Source organism: Jaculus jaculus, chromosome 8 (assembly GCF_020740685.1).
Source record: "Jaculus jaculus isolate mJacJac1 chromosome 8, mJacJac1.mat.Y.cur, whole genome shotgun sequence".
Taxonomy (NCBI): domain Eukaryota; kingdom Metazoa; phylum Chordata; class Mammalia; order Rodentia; family Dipodidae; genus Jaculus; species Jaculus jaculus.
The window spans coordinates 136,297,994-136,318,064 of record NC_059109.1 but is presented as its reverse complement, the minus strand read 5'-3'; the positions used below and the strand labels follow the sequence as shown (position 1 = coordinate 136,318,064).

The window sequence follows — 20,071 nt, the reverse complement described above, 5'->3', positions numbered from 1 at the left end:
TTGAAATGGGGAACCTTGGAAACTTTGACTTCCCCTCACTTTCTCTACCAGTGTCCTGGGAGCCATCCCCAGGGCAAGTTCTGGTCCGAGTGGTCCAGTGTGGAGCGGGCCACGGGGCTGGGGGAGGGTGACACCCTCCTCCCTGGCACTTGGAAGGTCCTCATGGCACTGGCTCTCTCTTTTTCCAGTGGCTCTCTTGTGGACCTCTTCCCTTTATCTGTTTGTGCTGGATGAAGGAGGCATTTCCTCTCCTAGCACACATTTCTTGAGCCCTTCTTGTTTCTGTCACGTCATGTGCTGGGTTCTGGACTTAGATAAACTACTTTCTCTCCCCAAGTCACCACCACAGGGGAGAGCAGACATCTCACAGAAAGTTACCAAACCCAAGGAGAACTGCTAGTGTAGGAGGCCTGTACAGATCACGCACATGGTGCTAACCGGGGCTTCCTGACTCCCAGTCCTATATAGTACTTCCTCGAAAGAGTTGGTGTTGACCAGAAACTTTCCATAGGCCATGGCTTGTTAAGCCCTGTATGCGTTTTAAGCTTGACACTTGAAGGGGCAAATATAGAATCAGTGGCTACAAGGGGGAAGTCGTGTGCCACTTTACCAGTAGAGTGCTCCTGAGACGGTCTCTGTGCCACTTCAGCTTCCCTGACTTCATCTGCTCAATGTGAGGACAGCCTACCTGGAACAGCTTTTGTGGGGATTAAGCCATCATAGAAAACATTAAAGTTTGGCTGCTACCTTGTAAGTGGGTTGGATCCTCCTAACTTAAAAATGATAAAATGGGGGCTGGAGAGATGGCTTAGCAGTCAAAGCACTTGCCTGTAAAGCCAAAAGACCCAGGTTCAATTCTCCAGGACCCACATAAAGCCAGATGCACAAGGTGGCGCATGTATCTGGAATTTGTTTGCAGTAGATAGAGGCCCTGGAACACCCATTCTCTCTCTCTATGCCTCTCTCTCTCTTTCAAATAAATACATAAAATATTTAAAAACAAAAAAATGATAAAATTGAGTATCAGGTTTAATAACTTATCAGTGTTGCACAGCTCATAAAACTGACAAGTTCTGTTCCTTCTAACTTTTTCTTTTTTGGTGTGCGTGTGTGTTCACATGTCGGTGTGGGTGCACATATAGAGGTCAGAAGACAGCTTCTGGGGTCGATCTCCCCTTCCATCTCCTTTGAGGCCGGGTCTCACATTGTTCACTCTTGTTTTACCCAGGCTAGCTGCTCGTGCAGCTTCTGGCCAATTTGTGTTGTCTTCGCTTCCCTCCTCACCCATAGGGCTCCTGGCATTACAGATGCCTGCCATGCTGTCTGGCTTTGCTTGGGCACTGGGGTTTTGAACTTGGGTTCTTGTGTATGGCAAGTACTTTAAACGCGCAGCCATCTCTCCAGCTCTAATCTTGATCTTCTGATCTTAGCCCAGTAGTGGGGGCATGGATGGTAGTTTGGGTGGTCTTGTCTCTTTTGTCTCTTTGGGCAGCTTTGTCCCTCTAAATGGTGGAGTACTTCTTGGTTTAGACTACAAGCCTTTGGGACAGGGGCCCTGTTCACCCTTTGACACCCAGTATCCTGCATGATCTTGGTGCTGTGCTCAGTGTTGTTAACAGTGATGGCTTCTGAGACTGGTCCGATTCACTTTGTGATTCTTGATTAAGTTTGGCTAATTTCAAGAAGATGCCACAAGGAGCAGACACCTTGCTTTTGAAACTGTTCAGTCTTTCAGGCCATCAGAGCTCAGAAAAGATTTAATTTCCCAGCCTTGGCTTGTTGGAGCGATCAAAATTCCTTCTCTCAAGAGCAGAACCATGGGGATGACCTTTAGATTGCTTTTCAGGTTGGATTGTTCCTGGAAGTGGAGCTTTAAGCATCTGCCCAAGGCTGTGAGGGGCTTGGATGTCAGTCAGGGTTTGCTTACAGTGCATGAGGCCGAGGTGGTATTACAATTGATAAGATCTGCTTGTCCCGTTAGAATTTCAATGTATGCCAGGGATGGGTGAATGAAAAATTAGAGGACTTGGTGGCAGGTATAAAGAGACTTAAGATACCATCAATAAAATACAGCATGTAGTCATATTTGGATTCTTAGTTGAACACACAAATTACATAATGTATATGTGTGTGTGTGTGTGTGTGTGTGTGTGTGTATGTACATATATATATATATATATATATATATATTTATTTATTTATTTATTTATTTTTTGGTTGTGGTAATGGTGTCATGGTTTCTTCAAAGGAAGAGGCCTAACAGAAGTAGGCAGTCATGAGTGAAATGACTTGATGTGTGAATCTGCTGTCACAGGCTCTAACAAGTAATGAAAAAATCTGGGAGGAAATTCTGCTGGCAAAAAAAGCAAAATGTTGGGATTCATAGAAGCCAGCTGCTAGGGCTGTTCTTGTTTTGTATATGTTTGAATTTTTCTGTGGCAACACGTTTTATTTTTAATTTTATTTATTTATTTATTTGTTTGTTTGTTTGTTTGTTTTTTGACACAGGGGTTTACTCTAGCCCAGGCTGACTTGGAATTTACTATGTAGTCTCAGGGTAGCCTCGAACTCACAGGGATCCTCCTACCTGTGCCTCCCAAGTGCTGGGATTAAAGGCATGTGTCACCACGCCTAGCGTTTCTTTTGCTTTTCTTTTAATTGACACCTTCCATAAATATAAACACTGTACCATAATCATAATCCCTTCCCATCACCCAACCTCCACTTTCCCCTTAAACTCTGTCTTCACTGAATCACTTCTTTTCAACTCGTCTCCCTTCTGTTTTGATGTCATCATTTCCCCTCCTGTCATGCCTGTCTTGTAGGTAGGATCAGCCTCTGTGAGGTCATGAATGTCAAGGCATCTTTGTGTCTGCGAGACAGTGTTGCAAGCACTCCTTCCCTTCCTTCGGCTCTCACATTCTTTCTGCCATCTCTTCCACAATGGTCCCCGAGCCTTGGAAGGTATGACAGAGATGTCTCAGTACTGAAACTCCAGTGTCCCTTCTTAGCATTTTAGTTAGTTTTGAGTCATCCCAGTGGTCACTGTCATCTGAAAAGAGAAGCTTCTCTAGCCAAAAGTGAGAGTATGAATATATGGGCATAAATACATGTATTCACAGGGCAGTTTGGTGGATATAATATACTCATTTGGCCAGAAACAGCAGTAATTTTCCACCTAGTGGTAATGACCAAATAATAGGCTTTAAAAAAAAAAACAATTTTATTTATTTGAGACACAGAGAGAGATATAGAAATAGGCAGGTAGAGAGAGAGAAAAAGAGAGTGGGCACACCAGGGCCTCTAGCCACTGCACACGAACTCCAGATGCATGTGCCCCCTTATGCACCTGGCTTATGTGGGTCCTGAGGAATCGAACCTGGGTCCTTTGGCTTTGCAGGCAAGCACCTTAACTGTTAAGCCATCTCTCCAGCCCCAACAATAGCTTTTTGATTAAGTGTTTAGTAGGCCTTAAGTTAAATGAGAGAGCACTTGGGTTCCTCCATAACTGGCATGCCGCCTGTGCTGGTGTGATTCCGATGTTCCCCATAAGCTTACATGTTCTGAATGCTAGGTTCCCAGCTAATGGAAATTTGGACATTAGTGCCTCCTGCAGGCAGTGTATTGTTGGGGGCGGGCTTATGGGTGTTATACCCAGTTTCCCCATGCCAGTGTTTGGCACATTCTCCTGTTGCTTTTGTCCACCTTATGTGGGCCAGGGGGTGATGTCCACCTTCTTGCTCATGCCATCATTTTCCCCTGCCTTCATGGAGCTTCCCCTTTAGTCTGTAAGCCAAAGTAAATTCTTTTTTTCCCTAAAGCTGCTCTTGGTTGGGTGATTTCTGCCAGCAATGCAAACCTGACTTCAACGCCACCATTGCACAAGTTGCTATGTTTGGCTTGGCTGTCCAGTGGTGAAGCTTTGCAGGGTCCACTGCTGGTTAATGCAATTCATAGCTTTTCTCCCCAACAGGTTGCAGAGGTCTTTCCAGCATCCTGACAGCTAGTCAGCAGGGAGGAGGCTTTTAGCTGAGCTCCAGCGTGATTCCTCAGTGACCTGCAGTCCAAGTATGTGGAGTCTTTAGCAATAGGATCTTACCATCTCGTCCTGGTGGGAAATCAAGACCCTTGGCAATAATAGCTTTTAATGTTTTGGGGGCCTCAGGGGCCTCTCTGGCCAACTACTTGCTGGAAGGTATCTCACCCGTAGCACTGAAATTTTCTAATAACAATCTGTGGCTTCTGGACATAACATTATTCACCTCCACAAGATACTTCTGTCCAAACTCTCTCTTTTTAAATGTATAATTAGCTAGTGAAGAAGTAGGTTTCTATATGGCTAATTCATAAATCTTAAATTCTGATTAATTCTCCTCCCACCCCCTTTTCTCCTCCATCCCTTCCCCTTGGAGCAAAAGGTTTTTAAATGAGACAGAAGTGTCACCTATGATCAGAATTCACAGGAGGAGCTGGAAGGCTGGATTTCAATTCTGAATTTGCTGTAAAGTTATTGTAAGGTGCGTTTAGCCCCAAGACAGTCTCAGAGTACATTAGTATTTAGAGGACTGCATTTCTTTTAAAATGTTTAGTTTTCAAGCAGTGTCTGTGAAGGAACTTGTGAGAGGGCATGATTCTATTTATGAGAAAAGCCAGGTGCCGACAAATGATGTCTGAATCTTTGGTGAAAATAGGATTAGCTCAGCCAGTGGAATATAGACAGACTCTCAGAATGTGAATGCTGCAGGAGCAGGGCTGCCTCAACCCTTCAATAACAGGCACCTTCCAGAGCAATGCCCTTCCTGTCTCACCTGCCCACTTTAGTCCATGTTTGTGAAAATGTTCTCTTCAAGGATCACAGCCAGACCGTCCTCTAAGTGGAGACTGTCAACTGGAGCTCCAAACCAAACCACTGGACCTTTGCTCTGAACAATATCAATTTGATTCCAAGATTGTCAATTTTTATCAAAATCTCTCTGTCAAGTGAAATAATTTGAAAGGAATAGGATCTAGTTGAGGATTCTAATGCTTGGGAAATGGAACAAAACTCAGATAGCACACCATTCTCTAAATTAGAAGTGGGCCATTTTATTTTTCTGTAAAGGCTCAGATAGTATCCATCTTAGACTACTAACACATGCACATACATACACCTGGCTGTGGCCTCCTGAGGCTTTATCTAGAAGGGGCTCAGCTGACTTGGTTCAGGGCAAGTGGGCTGCCCATCCTTCTGCTAAACCAACTTCGATTTGGTCGTATGATCGTAGTGAGGGCTGAGCTGGGCCTGCCCCATGGCTGCCTTTCCCCTGCGGTTCAGTAGATACGAGTGTTGGTGGGAGGACCTCCCTGCATTGAATAACGCTTGTCAAGTTGCCCAGACTCGCTACCTCCTCTTTCCTGTGATTGCTGGGGAAAAACACATATTCTTCCCTCTTGGCTGACAACTAGAGACCAGAGCCAGGGCAACACCTCGAGCCTCATTCCCTCCCATCCTGATGAATTTTACTGTGGTTGCTCTATCTTTTCCATTTCCTGTGAGGTAAAGGATAGATGGCAGAAAGTCCCCAAGATTGTCATCGCAAAGTGGAAATCAAACTGTCACAAAGTTTATTTTTTTTAAATTTTAATCTTTTTCTAATTTTAAAAAATATTTTTTATTAGATAGGGACATACTTAGTATGTAAACTACACATCCCTCATCCCTTCCCCTTTTCCGAAGAACCCCTCCTCATTGGGGATGCAGTTCAACCCCATGGGGATTGTGGGTCATGCATTGTGGGGGCAGCAGTCAGTTATGGGGGAGAGGCAATGCCTCTGTGCACAATGTCCCAACTTGTGGCTCCAACAGCTTTCTACCTTCTTTTCTGTAAAATCCCCTGAGCCGTGTCAGGAGCATTTTAGGTCTACTTCAGTGGTGGGCCCTGCTTTGGAAGGTGTGGAGTGTCCTCAGTGTCACCGCCTTCGCCCTTGTGCTGGTGCCAGGCTCACGGAGAAAGCAGCTCTCTGCTCGTTTCCCCAGTTCCCCTGTGGTTTCAGCCGGGGCCCTGGTGAGTTGCGATGGGTTGTTTGTTTCCTCAGGTCCTGCTCCCATTCCATACCGTGCCCGCCTGCACACCCTCTTGCACAGGAAACCAGGTCCAGGGCTAACTTTAAAAAAATATTTTACTTTTATTTATTTATTTGAGAAAGAGAGAGAGAATGGGCCTCTAGCTACTGGAAATGAACACCAAACAAATGTGCCATCTTGTGCATCTGGCTTACGTGGGTACTGGGGAATTGAGCCTGGGTCCTTAGGCTTTGCAGGTAAGTGCCTTGACTGCTAAACCATCTCTCTCTCTCTCTCTCTCTCTCTCTCTCTCTCTCTCTCTCTATATATATATATATATATATATATATATGTAGATAGAGGGCTAGAGAGATGGTTTAAATAAAATCATATATATATATTATATTTATTTACTTGAGAGAGAAAGAATGGGCATGCCAGGGTCTCCAGCTGCTGCAAACAGACTCTGGACACATGCACCACCTTGTGCATCTGGCTTACGTGGGTCCTTAGCCTTTGCAGGCAAGTGCCTTAATTACTAAGCCATCTCTCCAGCCCTAATATATTTGGGAAAAAAATTAATTTATCTGCAAGCAAAGAGAGAAGAGAAGAGAAACAAAGAGAATGGGTAGGTTAGGGTCTTTGCTGCTGTAAACAAACTCCAGATACATGCATCTGGCCAAAGTGTTTTTTTTGTTTTTTGCTTTTTTTTGAGGTAAGGTCTGGCTCTAACCCAGGCTGGACTTGAATTCACAGCAATCCTCCTCCTACTTTAGCCTCCCTGGTGCTGGGATTAAAGGTGTGCCCCACCTCTTCCTTTTCTTTCTCCTCCTCCTTTTGTTGGCTGTTTTTCTTTGGTGCTGAGGATTGACCATGTGCATGCTAGGTAAGCATGCTACCATAGAGCTACATCTCTACCCTTGTGTTGTTTTAGTTTTGAGACAGAGTCTCACTGAGTTATCCAAGGTGGCTTTGGACTTGTTCTAAGCCGCTTGTGATTCTCCTGCCTCAGTTTTGGAGTAGCTGGAATTACAGGCCCGTTTTTCCAGGACTGGCGTAGCAAAGCAAAGTAGTTTTGGCCTTCAGAGCGCCAGTTCCTCTGAATCCTGATGGGAAAACTTTAGAAAGTTGGAGCACATGGACGGCCTCCACATTTGGATGGTCATTTTCCCAAGAGACTCATGTTTCTCCAGCTTTCCCAAGGGACCTGACCTCAGGAGGGGCTGGGAGACAGCAGAAGCAGCCTTGGGCCTGGTTCCTGAGAGGCTCCCAGCCTAGGGTGCTAGAATGAGGCAGACTGGTGTGTTGTGCATGAGGCAAGAGAGTGAACCAAGGGCTAGGCTATCAAGAAAAGGGACTCAGTCTGCCAGGAGGCAGGGGTGACACTGGACTTGATTCAGGGAAAGTAAGCATATGTGTGCACCATGGACAAAGGTAGCTTCCAGATGGTCTGCTCTGCCTGTGGCTGGCGGTGATGTGTTTGAGAGGGCAGGCATGAGGCAGCACTGGGAGGGAGGCCTGGGGGCTGCTAGTGCAGACTGTGCCCCTGCCTCCCAGTGCAGTGTGGGTCTAAGCAGGAGGCAGTGAGAGACCCCACATGGTTGGTTTGATCTTAAGTTTTAGGAAGGTGACCCTGGCAGTGACACAAAAGCCACCATTTCCTTAGGACTAATGATTTGGCAAGTTCTTTTGTTAAAATATTTAGTGTTTTTATTTTTTATTATTTTTTATTTATTTGACAAGAGAGGAAGAGAGAGAGACAATGGGTGCACCAGGGCCTCTAGCCACTGCACACAAACTCCAGACAGATGTGCCACCTTGTGCATCTGGCTTATGGGGGTGCTGGGGAATTGAATGTGGGTCCTTAGGCTTCTCAGGCAAATGCCTTATCTGCTAAGCCATCTCTACAGCCCCACATTTCCTTTTTTTTTAAACTTATATTTATTTGAGAGAAAGAGGCAGAGTATTTTTATTTTTAAAATTTTACTTATTTATAAGCAGAGAGAGACAAAAGAGAGAGTGCACCAGGGCCTCCAGCCACTGCAAATGAACTCCAGATGCATGCGCCACTTTGTGCATCCAGCTTTACATGGGTACTGGGGAATTGAACCTGGGTTGTTAGGCTTTGCAGGCAAGCACCTTAACCACTAAGTCATATCTCCAGCCCTATTTATTTGAGAGAGAGAGCGAGTATGGGTATACCATGGTGTAGTCCTGCTGGCACAAATGGACTCCAAACATATGTGCCACTTTGTGGCTTTATATGGGCTCTAGGGATTTGAACCTGGGCCATCAGGATTTGCAGGCAAGCACCTTTAATTGCTGAACTGTTCCCCAGTCCTGATGTGGCAATTTCTGGTCCCAGTGCTTCCAGTGTTTTAAGTTCAAAAACTCTAGGAGGTAGGCATTTTATTTTAATATATATTGGTTTTTTGAGGTAGGGTCTCACTGTAGCTCAGGCTGACCAGGAATTCACTATGTAATCTCAGGTGGCTTTGAACTCACCACAATCCTCCTGCCTCTGCCTCCCAAGTGTTGGGATTAAAGGCATGTGCCACCACACTTGGCTTATTTTACTATTTTTAAAATATTTGAGAGAGAGAAGAGAGTAGCAGGAAGAGAATCGGTGCACCAGGGCCTCTTGCCACTTTAATGAACAAACTCCAGACACATGCCTCACTGTGCATTTAGCTTTACTGAACCTGGAAAGTCAAGCTTTTAAAGCAAACACTTTAATTGTAGAGCCATCTCCCTAGCCTGGAAGTAGGTATTTTAAACCTAATTTTAGTGCGGAGCAAGGCTGATAAAGGGTATAGAAAGGCTTACTTGCCCAAAGCAATATATCCAGTGAGTGGCGGGGGTGGAACTTAACCCAGAGCCACTGTTCTTTGAAGACCTAATCTTTCACTCATGTATTCATCTGTTCATTTACAGGACTGATGTTTATTAATGGTCCATTGAGTCTCAGGTACTAGCTAGGCATTGCAGATCCTGACTACAGCAAAACCCGCTTTCTCCCCACGGAGGCTAGCATTCTGCGGGTGAATACATAGTGAGGCAGCAGTTTCTGTTTGAGGTTAGGTGTTGAGAGAGCAGACAGCACTGCCTGTGACCCAAAGACCCAGCCAGGTGTGGGGCCACACCCAGCACACAAGACGTAAGGCACGTGAATCCTGAGTTCTAGGTCTGGGCTGTTGAGTGAGACTATGTAAAAAATTTAAAAAAAAAATTAAGGCAGACAACAGCTAAAAGCAGCAGAAAAGAATAAGCCAGCACAGTGGCTAGAGGGACGCAGGGCTGCCGTGTCAAGTGGCCTCTGGAGCCCTGAGAGGAGCTCTTGAGTTGAGACTGGAGTAAAGATGGGAAGAACCAGAAACAAAATCTTCGAGGTCAAGGACAGGTGGGAAGGCCTGGGTATCTGGAGTCCACTGAGTGGCAGACATAGGCTGTCAGAGAAGTGGGTGCTCCACGCCCTGTATGGCTCTTGAGTCCAACTCAAGGGGAAGTGTTTCCCTTTTATTCACAGAGTTTGGGGAGCCATGGAGATTTTAACCAGGGAACGACCACAGTTGGGTTATACTTGATGGATTGGGAGCGAAGCCAGAGATGAGACGGGTCTCAGTAAAGGGTGTGGGTGTGGCCGCGGGGATGGGGTGGATAGCAGTCTGAGGGTGAGGGCAGCGTCAGAGCCAGGCCCTGTGGGAAGCGGTCCGACCCCTGCCCCCTTCATGCCAACTGGGCTGGGTCCCCGTTCTCTTTGCTTCCTGAACCCTGCATCATCCCGGCTGCATTTGGCATGGGCACGGCCAGATGTCTCCCTTGCCCATTAAAATGGGCTGTGTCCACATTTGGTTGCTTGTGGTTTAGCATAGTGCCTGGCACCAGGCTGGGCTCGTGTGCTTTGGGCAGTAGGTAGGATGGACTGACATCCTATTTCTGAGGCAGTTGGACTCAGACATGGATGGTGGCTGGAGCAGGTGGTTGCTGCTAGAGGCGGTCTTGCAGAGGAAAAGGGGAGGGCCTCAGCAGCAGAAGTGGTTCCTAGAGCTGTGGAGGTATGAAACCAAGGGCCTCTTGACAGTTTCTTTGGGGGCAGCATCTGCTGGCATGGTTTGGTCTAGTGGAACTCGCTAGCAGGAGGACTGAAGGCAGGTCAGGGTGCTTCGCAAGTCAGAATCTTAGTGACTTAGCAGCGGCTCAGCACAGCCGCATTTACACTGAAAACTTCAGGAAAAACAAACACCCCTCCCCCCAAACTCACAAGGATTTGAACATCAATTTCAGTCCTGCTTATGTGCCCAACACCATGAGAAGGTGTCTCACAGAGGTATGTCATGGTAACCCTTTAGTAGAGTCTAGAACTGGCATCTGCTTAGATATCTGCCATAAGTAGAACAGATTAGGTTGGGGTTTGTTCACACACACTGGAAAATTCTGTGGATGTAAGAATGGACTAGAGCTTTCTTCACAAGGACGTGTAACACAATTGAAATAAGCCGGACACAAAGGGCTCACATAAGAAAGTTCTGCTTCCCCATAGCCTGAGTCCAGCACAGCGGGGAGGAAAGTGCTCCTCTGGGTTCCGAGTGACTGGAGATGCTGCTAACGTTCGTTCTTCTTTGGAGTGCTCATTATATAGGTATGTTTAGCGTTTGGAACTCCATCAGGAGGTAACTCACTTGAAAACTTTTCTGTTGGTGTATTCTGCTTTATTTTTTTTTTTAAGGAGTGACTCTAGAGTGGAAGTAAAGGGAACATGTAAATGTGGCCTGAGGGACAGGAGTCAGAAAGGGATAGAGGGAGGCAGCAGGAGAGGGAGATAGCCAGGGCCTTGGTCACATACGTCATGTGTCCTTGAAGAATTTGCTCCCCTCCAGGAGGAAGGCAACTGTTGTCATTAGCTGTTGCTGGGACCAAACACCTGACTAAAGTCAGCAATGGAAGGAAGGTATATACCTTTTGCTTTCTTTTTGAGGGTGTCTCCAGATTGACTAGGCAGCCCACTGCCTCTTTCGATAGTAGTACCCTCAGCCAGTTCTGGCTATCACCTTCTCCATGTCTGTCCCCAGCCTGGCAGGCTGCAGGAAAATTGGGATGTATCACACCAAAATTGAGCAGATGAACTGCTTTGAGATGCAGTAACCTAAGTAAACGTTTCCCATTGACCTACTATAAAAGTCACAGTCATAAATAATAACAGGCTCTGGAAGCAGTGATGAAAGCCACAAATCACAGGGGACTTTCCCTGTGTGCATGGTGCCGAGCGTGGTTGCTCGGGGTGTAGCTGCTCTTCGGCCAGCCGTGGCCGCGCTCATCAGCCACTGGGGCCTTCAGAGATCTGCAGTGTAAAACTGGTGCACTCGATGGGCTTGCTCACCTGAAAGCGAGGAATCTGTGTGAGCCTGGTTGGAGAGCATCTTGCAGAGGAAATTTGCTTGGGCAGCTTGTCTTTGAACTTACATCAGCAGGGGCCTGCCGTGTGTGGGTCAGTTTCCCAGTGAAAGCCTGTGAAGACTACTCAGCGCTTGTGTTGTGTGTGTGTGCGCAGTGTGTGCGTGCACAACGTGGGGGTCAGCGCTCACCTTCCCCCTGTGCGAGGCAGGCTGTCTCGTTGCTCACTGCTGAGGTGCCAGGCCAGCTGGCCCGAGATCTTCCGGGAAGGTCTTTTGGCTTTGCCTCCTTGCTTGCTGTGGGTGTGCTGGGGTTACAGGTGCTTGTGCTGTGGGGTTATGTTGGCCCTGGGGATCTGAACTCAGGCTTGTGTGGCAGCACTTTACCCACTGAGCCATCTCTGAACAGAGCCCCTCTAACATGTGAGCATAGTTTAACCAAGCTCCCCTAAATCACTTAAGGTTTATAGAGATTTAGTTCAAAGAACAGCTGATGAGATAGCCTCACATTTCATTGTTATTTATTCAAGTCTCACCATTAATACATTCCTTTTTTTTTAAAGTACAGATTTTGAAATAAGGTTAGCACCTTGGCCTCTGTCAGCCATTCTTCCAATGTCTGAGTCAGACGTGGACATAGTGGACATCCCTGTCATGTTCTCCATCCAGCATCCCCAGTGCTACGTTGGAGACAGAATATTGGATCGTGTGGATAATTGGTCTGGCCCAGGGTGTCATATCTCACACGGAGTTATAGTGACAGGATGACATGTTGAATGGAGAGTCGTAAATATTGGGAATGCCTGGAGAACGGTTTCTTAATGAAAATGCTGGCTAGGATGGACGTGCTGGAACCTTCTGCTTGCAGCCCTGGCTTTGCTCATGCCTGGGCCAATGAAGGGACCTCATTGTGTGTGTTTTATTGTGTTTATTTATTTATTTTTTCACCTTTCCACGTAAAACCCATTATACTGTGGTTACTCAGTCAAGGCCTGCTGGCTTCATGTAAGATCTCTGGCGTCCCTGGACCACTGAAGGTGGCAGACAGTGCCCTGCCTCAGCTGTATCTGGAATGTTCTTTTCTTTTCTCTGATCCTCTCTGCCTGGAGTCAGCTTCTCAGATGATATTGAGGCCTAGCTCGTGCTCATGAGTGGTGCCATTTCATTCCCAGAAAGCTGCTTGTCCCTCCCACTCCCTCCAGTGCCTCCTGTTGATGTATTGGCCTGTATGCCATGGCTCCTGCCATCGTGGCATCATGGGTTCGTGTGTTTATGATGACCTTGGCTCCCTTGGGAGCTTTTGGAGTCGGGGGACTCTCTCTGTTCACCTCTGAATCTGCAGTACTTTGTTAAATTTCATCTTACTGTTGGAATTAACCGTGGAGGGAAGAGGACATTTTCAAAGAGGCTTTCTGTTTTCATACCGGTCTTTTGGTTCTTTTCTTTCTGCAAAATAAGCTGACGGGTTTCTCCTTATTAGATGACGTCTGCTCTGCCGTGAGCCTGTGGGACACATTCACCTCACACCAGGCCTGCATCGGCTCCTGCCTGAGCCTGCGACCATCCGCGTCTTGTGAGAAGTGTGACAGAAACGGACTCTTGCAGGAACGCAGGGGCTCATGGGACCACTGTGGCTTCCTGTCCCATTTGCCCTGCAGCCCATGTGTTTAAATGGCGAAGACACAGCTTTCATTTGTTTGGGTAGATCACCCTTGAGCATCTCCTTAGCATGGAGAAAGGTGAACCCTTTTCTCTGAGTTGTAGATTCCTGAAGTTTTGTTTTTGTTTTTGTTTTTTGAGGTAGGGTCTCGCTGTAGGCCAGGCTGACCTGGAATTCACTATGAAGTCTCAGGGTGGCCTCGAAATCATGGAAATCCTTCTACCTCTGCCTCCCGAGTGCTGGGATTAAAGGTGTGCGCCACCATGCCCGGCTCTATTTCTTAGTGGTTTTATTGAGGTAGGGTCTCACTCTGGCCCAGGCTAACTTTATTGTTGCAGTCAGGTTCGCATTGCTGGTAGAAATCACCCAACTAACAGCAGCTTGTGGGAAAAAGAGGTTTATTTTGGCTTGCAGGCTCAAGGGGAAGCTCCACAGTGGCAGGGAAGACGATGACATGAGCAGAGGGTGGACATCACCCCCTGGCCAACATCAGGTGGACAACAGCCACAGGAGAGTGTGCCAAACACTGGCTTAGGGAATCTGGCTATAGTACCCATAAGACCACCCCCAACAATACACTGCTCACAGGAGATGTTAATTTCCAAATCTCCACCAGCTGGAAACCTAGCCTTTAGAACATTTAAGTTTATGGGGGCACCTGAATCAAACCACCATATTCCGTCCCTGGCCCCCATAAACTGATATCCATACATGATATAAAATGCAATATACTCATCCAACTTTAAAATTCCCTGTGGTTTTTTAAAATCAATTCCAGTGATGTTCATCTATCCCCTTAGTCCAAGATCTTTTTCCTGAGCTATAATACCAAAAAATAGCCTCAAAAAACCCATAATGGCACAGAATAAACATTCACACTGCAAAAGATGGCACTGAGCATAGCAAAGAAATATTCAACCAATACAAGATTTAAACAGGGCAAACACCAAACTCTGAAGCTCCAAGTACAACAACTCTAGCCAGTGACAAGTCTTTAAGTCTGATAATTCTAACCAGCAACAAGTCTCTGGAGTTCCAGATCTGCCCCTCCAGCTAGGCTACTCACAGTCCTGGAAAACTTCACTGGGGCCGGCAGCTTCCCTGAGCAGCCATCTCGTGGTCCCAGCATCTCCACTGGGTCTCCACTGCAACCCACGGTTCATCCTCACAGCTCTAATGGGTCTCCAGGCAGACATCCAGCAAACCTGCTTCACACTGCCCATAGCCATTTCCAAAACACAAGACTCTGTTGCAAACTCAATGACTCTCTCTTTCCTGCATTTCTTATACTCCACAATACCAGGTAGGGTGCCAGTTTGTTAATCCATGGGGGAATAAAGCAGACTTTGAAGAACAGGACATTCCTTGGGCACTCAGGCCCCTCCAAAAGAATCTACATACTTCCTGTTGCCCCAACGCAGGTCAGCTGGCCTAATCTCAAAGGTTGTAATCTTTCAATTGCAGCTGAATGGGCAGTAGTTGACCCGAAGATTTTTTTTTTTCCTCTGTGGTATATCCCTCTGCTCACACCAGTTCATTTCTACGCAAAGCAACCCTGTACAACTTCTCAGGACACAGGAATAACAGCAAGCTTCTCACATAAACTGCTAGCCCAGTCCAAGCAAAGCTCTTCCTCACCCTCATAAGCCCAACCTCACAGTCCATAGTTCTTAGTGCATTCAGGTCTTTCAACTCTGACCAAAATAGTCCATCAATCTCTACTTATAGCACTGTAAGACATCTCTTAGGCCAAGGTTTCAAATCCTTCCACATTCTTTTGAAAACCAGCTCCAAAAGGCCAAAGCCACACAGTCAGGTGTCGCAGCAATCCCACTCTTCGGTACCACTTTACTGTTGCAGTCAGGTTCGCATTGCTGGTAGAAATCACCCAACCAAGAGCAGCTTATGGGAAAAAAGAGGTTTATTTTGTCTTACAGGCTCAAGGGGGAAGCTCCATGAAGGCAGAGAAAAACGGTGGCATGAGCAGAGGGTGGGCATCACCCCCTGGCCAACATAAGGTGGACAATGGGAAGAGGAGAGTGTGCCAAACACTGGCAAGGGGACACTGGCTGTAATACCCATAAGCCCCCCTCCAACAATATACCACCTCCAGGAGGTGTTAATTCCCAAATCTCCATTAGCTGGGAACCTCGCATTCAGAACACCTGAGTTTATGGTGGGGGGTCACCTGAATCAAACCACCACACCTGGAATTCACTGTGTAGTCCCATGGTGGCCTGTAACTCACAGTGATTCTCCTGCCTCTGTCTCCCAAGTGCTGGGGGATTAAAGGCATGCACCACCACATCCGGCTGAAGCAATTTTTTTTTTCTTAGTGGGTGTTTTTAATCATTAAAAAACAAAATTGCTTTTTCACTCAGTCACTCGGCTGTAGTCAAAGCATAATAAATCCTGTTTTTCTTTGTAACACTTTATTATTTTTTGGTTTGAAGGGAGAAGGATCTTGGCTTTGGTTATGTAAACTCATAGCCACTTTGGTGTGCTGTGATGATGGAAGTGAGTTGTCTGGGTCGTAGCTGCCGAAGTGGAATTCTGCACTTAAGTCTCTCCTGGTCACAGGAAGAAAGGTGGCTTACCAGAGGGAACAGGGTGCCAAGCACACATGACGCTGGGAAGGAAGACTGACCAGCGCATCTTACAAGTGTGTCTTCTGAGCCCTTTTGCACCTGTCCTTTTGTAGAGGCAATGACAGCCCGTGAGAGTAACACGTGACAGCTTGTCATAGCATTAATGGCAAATGAAGCACGGCCAGTATTGGTTTATTTCATACTTCAGGTGGGCTAAATTGGTGTGACATTACTAATAGAAATTACTTTGAGATGGGCATGGTGGTGCATGCCTTTAATCCCAGCACTTAAAAGGCAGAGGTAGGAGGATCGTTGTGAGTTTGAGGGCAGCCTGAGACTACATAGTGAGTTCCTGGTCAGGTTGGGGTAGAGTGAGACTCTACCTTGAGCCCCCCCTCCAAATTATTTTCTTTAGAAAACTTTGCTTTTCTGAATTACAGTAAGCTTTCATGAATGGAGTTGGTAACATATACCTCCAAATGTAAAACATGCAATGAAAACAATTTGAACAAAGAATTATTTATCTGCTCCCTCATAATTCATACTGACTGCAATGCTTGAAGATTCACCGTGCGTATGTGCGGCCTGGGCCTAGTGGGTCCCAGGTTAGATGACTGTTAGACAGTGCCTGGGCACCTGTCAACAGTTACCAGACAACATGCCATCCTAGCACTAGCCAGAAAATTCTAGAGAATCATTTTGAGAGCAAGCACCATTTTGTGTGCTCCTTCCATCATCAGGATAGAGCAGACCAGCTCTGCAGATTTTACCATTGGCTCCTCTGTCCAGAGCTTTGATGAGTGCCTGTGTGTGCCAGGCATATGGATGAGCTAATCAGAGATTCTTGATCTCAGGGTGAGGAGTGGACACAGCTGATAAACACAGGCATGAGAGTGCTGTTTGCTTTAGAAGGTGACGAGTTCTCAGGGAAATAGAAAAGTAAATTGGGGCAGTGGGATGAAGATGGAGACTTATACTCTCAGATGAGGTGGTCAGGGCGACCTCCCTGGAACAACAATACATGAGCAAGAGAACAGCTGGGGAAGAAAGTTCTTGGTAACGAGAACGGCCACTGCTAAGGCCCTGGGCTGAGACGTGGCCAGAACAGGTGGGAGCCAGCCCAGGGCTGTGTGGCTGGAAGGAACGAGTGTGAGGCTAAACTGGACAGTTTCCCCACATGTTCACCTAAGTCTCAGAGGATTCTGTCACACCCTGGGCATGGGCTAGGTCTGGAGCGCAGTGGTGGGTGGGGGACAGGAGAGGCACACCCTATTTTGGGGACAGACATGACCAAGAGTCCATAGTGCTAAAGCTAGAAGGCCTGCCCTGTAATTAGAGTTCTTCAGCTATAATTGATTTAGTTTGTCTCTGAAGATGGAATAAGGAAAAACAGGAGAATGTCCTAGAAAGATTCTGCGCATCACTGGCTGTCGGAGCCCTGCACAGCGAACGGCAGAGCGAGTGCCCTTTGCCGCTCACTCTATGGAGGGGGCTTCTAGGTCTGGCTTGCATGTACGTCTTAGTAAACCTTGGGTCTTCTGAGCAGTACTGAGAAGATCTGACCCCACTCACAAGTAATGATAATGTTGGTGATAATTGCATTAATTTGAACCCAAGTACAATCTCCTAATATTGAAAGGGCCCAAAATGATTCACACAAGGACAAAATGCTTATATAAAAACTGATTTTTGGTTTGTGGGTAAGAGATGCTATTCGTTTAGGAATGTGACATTATTAAGATTATTTTCCTTGAACTATTTCGGTCTGTATTTTTCAGAAATCAGCCACTTGTGTGCCTTTTGTCTTATTTTTACTTACCAGCATAACACCTGCATTTTCCTTTATTTATTTATTTTTGTTGATGTTGTTGTTATTTTTTGAGGTAGGGTCTCACTCAAGCCTAGGCTGACCTGGGATTCACTGTGTCGTCTCAGGGTGGCCTCCTCCTACCTGTGCCTCCCTAGTGCTGGGATTAAAGGTGTGTGCAACCACGTCCGGTTTAAATTCTAGATGCATGAAATTCTGCACAGAAGACTGGCTTTGTCGTCAAGGGCAGACCACCACGCTGCCATGGTGTCACATACCTGTGATCCTAGCACTCAGGAGGTGATGCCAGAGGATCAGAAGTACAAGGTGAAAATAAAAAATAAAATCAGCCATTTTCTCTCTCTCTCAAATAAAAATTAAAAATTTAAAAAGGGGGCTGAGGAGATAGCCTGGTGGTTAAGGTACTTGCCTGCAAAGCCAAAAGACCCAGGTTCAATTCCCCAGGACCCACATAAGCCAGCTGCACAAGGTGGTGCGTGCATCTGGAGTTCGTTTGCGGCTGCTGAAGACCCTGGCATGTCCATTCTCTCTGTATATAGATCTACTGCTTTCTCTCTCTCAAATTAAAAATAAGTAAATAAAATGCAGAAATAGTCTTAGGGGAATGTTTTTGTTGTTATTTTCTCATTGTGATGTCTCACTCTAGTCCAGCCTAACCTGGAACTCACTATGTCGTCCCAGGCTGGCCTTGAGCCTGTGGTGATACTTCTACTTTTGCCTCTTGGGTGCTGGGATTAAAGGTGTGTGCCACCATGACTGGCTTGGAAGTGTCTGAGACACACTAGCATCAAAAAAGGAGCTTGATTTTGGCTGGGGAGATGGCTCAGTAGTTAAAGGTGCTTGCTTACCAAGCCTGCAGCCCGAGTTCAGTTCCCCAGTAAACATGCATGAACTGGCGCATGTGTCTCGAGTTTTGTTTGCAGTGGCAAGGGGCCATGGTGGGCCCATTCTTTATCCCTTTCTGACAAATAAATGAAGATACTTAAAACAAACAGAACATTTTTTGATTTTGTTGCAGTTAGGTTCGCATTGCTGGTAGAAATCACCCATTCAAGAGCAGCTTGTGGGGAAAAAGAGGCATATTTTGGCTTATAGGCTTGAGGGGGAAGCTCCACAATGGCAGGGAAAATGATGACATGAGCAGAGGGTGGACATCACCCCCTGGCCAGCATAAGGTGGACAATAGCAACAGGAGACTGTGCCAAACACTGGCTAGGGGAAACTGGCTACAACACCCATAAGCCTACCCCACAATTCACTGTTTCCAGAAGGCATTAATTTTCAAATCTCCATCAGCTGGGAACCTAGCATAAACCTAAGTCTATGGGACACACCTGAATCAAACCACAACATTCTGCCCCTAGCCCCCATAAACTGATAACGATACATGATATAAAATGCAATGCATTCATCCAACTTTAAAAGTCAACATAGTTTTTATCAATTCCAGTGATGTTCAGATATCCCCATAGTCCAAGATCTCTTTCCTGAGCCATCATACCAAAAAAAAAAAACTTCAAAAATAAGTTCTGTGCCATAGTGGCACAGAATAAACATTCACACTGCAAAAGATGGCATTGGGCATAGTAAATAAATACTCAAGTAATACATGATTTAAAAAGGGCAAACACCAAACTCTGTAGCTTCAAGTCCAACAACTCTAGCCAGTGACAAGTCTCTAATTCTAACCAACAACAGGTCTCTGGAGTTCTAATTCTGCCCCTCCAGCTAGGCTACTGAAAGTCCTGGAAAACTTCATCCAGGGCCAGCAACTCTTCCTTGGCAGCCATCTCGTGGTCCCGGCATCTCCACTGGGTCTCCACTGCAACCCACGGTTCATCATCATGGCTCCATCAGGTCTCCATGCAGGCATCCGGCAAACCTGCTTCACACTGCCCATGGCCATTTCCAAAACACAAGACCACATTGCAAACTCAGTGACCCTCTCTTTCCTGCATTTCTTATACTCCACAATACCAGGTAGGGTGCCAGTTTGTTAATCCATGGGGGGAATAAAGCGGACTTTGCAGAATAGGACACTCTTTGAGCACTCAGGCCCCTCCAAAAGAGTCTACATACTTCCTGTTGCCCCAACACAGGCAGCTGGCCTAATCTCAAAGGTTGTAATCTCTCAATTGCAGCTGAATGGGCAGCAGTTCACCCGAAGATTTTTTTTCCTCCTCTGTGGTATATCCCTCTGCTCACACCAGTTCATTTCTACACAAAGCAACCCTGTACAACTTCTCAGGACACGGGCATAACAGCAAGCTTTTCACACAACTTCCCTCTACTCCAGTAGAAACAAAGCTCTTTCTCACCCTTATAAGCCAAACCTCACAGTCCATAGTTCTTACTGCATTCAGGTCTTTCAACTCTGACCAGAATAGTCCATCAAGCTGTACTTACGGCACTGCAAGGTGTCTCTTAGGCCAAGGTTTCAAATCCTTCCACATTCCTCTTGAAAACCAGCTCCAAAAGGCCAAAGTCACACAGTCAGGTGTCTAGCAGCAATCCCACTCTTCGGTTCCACTTTACTGTTGCGGTCAGGTTCGCATTGCTGGT

General features: G+C 46.4%; 1 protein-coding gene across 9 annotated transcripts in view; it reads left to right on the top strand.

The window, feature by feature from the left end:
• The window catches only part of LOC123462992, a 99,471-nt gene that overhangs the window by 290 nt on the left and 79,110 nt on the right, over positions 1–20,071 (top strand). The window lies entirely within an intron of this gene.